This window comes from Pteronotus mesoamericanus, unplaced genomic scaffold (genome assembly GCF_021234165.1).
Source record: "Pteronotus mesoamericanus isolate MK-2021 breed Mesoamerican mustached bat unplaced genomic scaffold, CSHL_Meso_final scaffold_31, whole genome shotgun sequence".
Lineage (NCBI taxonomy): Eukaryota > Metazoa > Chordata > Mammalia > Chiroptera > Mormoopidae > Pteronotus > Pteronotus mesoamericanus.
This window is the reverse complement of record NW_026555312.1, coordinates 3888715-3892100: the sequence shown is the minus strand read 5'-3', so window position 1 is coordinate 3892100 and position 3386 is coordinate 3888715. Positions and strand designations below refer to the sequence as shown.

The 3386-nt window shown below is 42.9% G+C and overlaps 1 pseudogene; it reads right to left on the bottom strand.

Moving 5' to 3' along the window:
* Positions 1–1142: 1142 nt before the first annotated feature.
* Positions 1143–3386, bottom strand: LOC129085757 (tubulin alpha-1B chain-like; annotated as a pseudogene).

Sequence of the window (3386 nt, the reverse complement as noted above, 5' to 3'; positions counted from 1 at the left end):
TTCAGGAAAAACAAGTCTTGATCTATGGCACTTGCCAATTTCTGTAGTGTAAATACTCCCACCATGGCCAATTTCAAGCTGATTAATTCAATGTCACTGAATTCAGAGCTAGGAAAAAACACCTGTAGTCAACAATTGTGAGCCAGCGGAGCAGGCTTTGATGCCACTGAGGCAAGAAAGCTAGTTAAGAGGCTAGTCTAGACAAAAGATGATGGTAGTCTAAATTTCCCTCTTGGAACACACAGCTCTAGCTAACTCACATCCTTTGCGTGTCAGTGACTGAAACCCCCTACCTCCACACCAAATATCACCAAGATTTTTCAAATATTATGACACATGCTGGTGAGGGATCTGGCTATGTTCCCCTATCCATCCACAGTCTTGCCTTCAGTATGGGAGTATGGGCCTAGATCCTTTAAGAGAAAGTAATGTCTCCTCTACCTTTAGCTTATCTGCCAAGAGCCATGATGGTAAACACCCTCAGGTATTCTGGCATAACATTCCTCCCCAGCTTTTCCAAAGAGGGGGCAGCCCAGAAAATTGCCAAAAAGGCCCAGTGTGGGTTTTCAGCCTCCTCTGATTGACATGAAGATTCACAAGAATCAAAATAGTTACAATCTGCAACTGCAGGTTACCAAAAAAGCCTTTGCAAGCTTGTCAGTGGGGTAAAAACCTTGGCTTTGGCCGGCTGGCTCAGAGCTGAACTAGATGACTGACGAAGCCGAGGAATGGAGCAAAGGGTTCTACTCCAGGGTGCTCTTGCCCAAGTCACCAGTTCACCTGAGGCTTGCAGCCTCATCTACCCAACGCAGGCTTTAGCTAGTTCACAAGGCCCTTTTCCCTTCCCCCTTCCCCTCTGTTCAAGTTTCTGGAGCAGAGTAACAGCTTGTGTGTACCTGAAGTGGTGCCTGAGGCGCTGCTATTTAAATAGCTCTGCCTCTAAATACAACAGGTGTCACTCAACATCTAGCTCCCAAATGTTAAAGTTTTTTTTTCTTTTTCCTCCGGAGGAACATATGAATTTTTTATTTAAAGACCTTGCCTAACTCAAATAATAATCCCCTTCTTCCATTCCTTCCCCCTTTCCCTCCCTCCCTTTCTACCTTCCTTTTTCCCTCTTACTTTCTCTTTTACATGTAAAGTCACAGGCTAAAGTCTTCCTCAGCGTTGTCACCATCTGTCCTGAGGGTTCTGAAATTTTCTGACCCTTGAGCCTGCTGTGCTGGCTCCAAAGTTCCCTTTTCCTGGCCTTGCCTGCTGGACAAACCTCCCAAAGAGGAGAGAGGGACTCCAACCAGGTTGAGTCCTGATATCTGTGTCCCTTGTAAAGGTTTTGTATAACCCAAGTCTCCAGACACTGGACTATTCAAAGAAGGGTGACAAAGATAGACATGGTAGGCAGATGGAGAAGAAAATGCCACAAAAAAACTAGATGCTGCCAAATGCTAACATTCCCTCTTGGGACAAATTAGAAGTATGAGACTAACATTAAAATTTTGTTTTAGAAATTTCAGTTTTTTTTCCTAAATTCACAGAAACCACTAACCAGGTAGAAGACCTGAAAGCAAAAGAGGGTACACTTTTTTTTTTACTTTGCTGGAGTTACTTAAACGTAATATTTGTGCCTGTGCAGGCACAAATCCTCAGTGACTAGATTAAGACACCGACTTCTTATACAGCTAAGTAAGGACATTTAAAAAAATATATCTTATTACCATAGTTTAATATACTTTTTATCCTCACCCAAAGACATGCTTACTGATTTTAGAGAGAAGGGAAGGGAGGGAGGGAGAGAGGGAGAGAAACATTGATTGGTTGCCTCTCATACAAGACCTAACTCGGGACCAAACCCACAACCCAAGCATGTGCCCTGACCAGGAATCAAACCCACGACCTTTTGGTTTATGGGACGACACTTCAACTGAGCCACACTGGCCAGGGCACCGTAAGTCAATATTTTAACATTAAATATTTCAATGAATTTAGTATAATGAAAACTTACTACATTGTCCTTTTCGCCTAGCAAAAGGCTAATGAAAATTATTCTGTTTTAATCTAAATTATTCTAAATTAGTCCATTTAAGAGCATTTGAGAACCCAAATCTCAGTGCATCCAGTACCACCTAAGAAAAAGAAGCTGTATTTCATGGGTATCCCCACTGAGTCTATAGACAAATGAAGTCTCAGAAGGTTAAACAACTTGCCCCAAGTCACATGGCTAATAGCATCAGAGCTAAAATTCAAACCCAAAACAAGCCCTGACTGGGTAGCTCAGTTGGTTAGAACATGGTCCTCCTATGCCAAGGTTGTTGGTTTGATCCCCGGTCAACGTACATACCATAATCAACCAAGAAATGCATAAATAAGTGGAACAACACATCAATTTTTCTCTCTCACCATTGGGCTGACTGAAAGCACACATTGGTGACCTCTGCTACAGAAAGCTCTTCATGGTAGGTGTTCTCAGCAGAGATGACAGGGGTATATGTGACCAGATAAGTTAATGCAGCATTAGGGCATCAAGTTGGTCTGGAATTTGATCTGATCAACATTCGGGGCTCCATCAAATCCAAGGGAAGCAGCAATGGAGGACACAGTCTGGTTAATAAGATGGTTGGGGTTAGTGTAGTTTGTGCAGTCAATACAGGGTGGGGCAAAGTAAGTTTACAGGTTTAAGTATGTGAAACACAGAGTTTATTCTTGTATTATTATTTATTAATTATTGTATTATTTTTCATATGAACAACTGTAAACTTACCTTTGCCCCACCCTGTACTGAAGTTTCTATGACAGATGTCATACATGCCTCATTGTCAATCATGAAGGCACAATCAGAGAGCTCCAGGGTGGTGTGGGTGGTGAGGACAGAGTTGTAGAGCTCAACTACTGCTATGGAAATATGGGGACTGAGTAAATGGAAAATTCCAGCTTGGACTTCTTGACATAATTGAGAGAGAGACATTCCATCAGCAGAGAGGTGAACCCAGAACAAGATCCCCTACCAAAGATGTGGAAAACCAGGGAGCCCTGAAGACCTGTGTATTGGTTGACCAGTTTCCAAAGTTTGTCCAAGACAACATCAAAGATCTCCTTGCTAATGGTGCAGTGTCTGCAGGTATAGTTATTACCAGCATCTTCCTTGCCTGTGATGAGCTGCTCCAGGTAGAAGAGCTGGAGGTAGTTATCAGTGCAAACTTCATCAATGAGTGTAGGTTTTGGGTCTACAAATGCTTCCCTGGACACATGCCTGCCAGTACCTTACTGAAGAAGGTGTTGAAGGAGTCATCTCCCCACAGTAGTCTTGTCGTTTTTCAGAAGAGCTCCCAGCAGGCTTTGCTGATCTGGACATCAGTCTGGTCAACATGGATAGAGATGCACTCATGCAT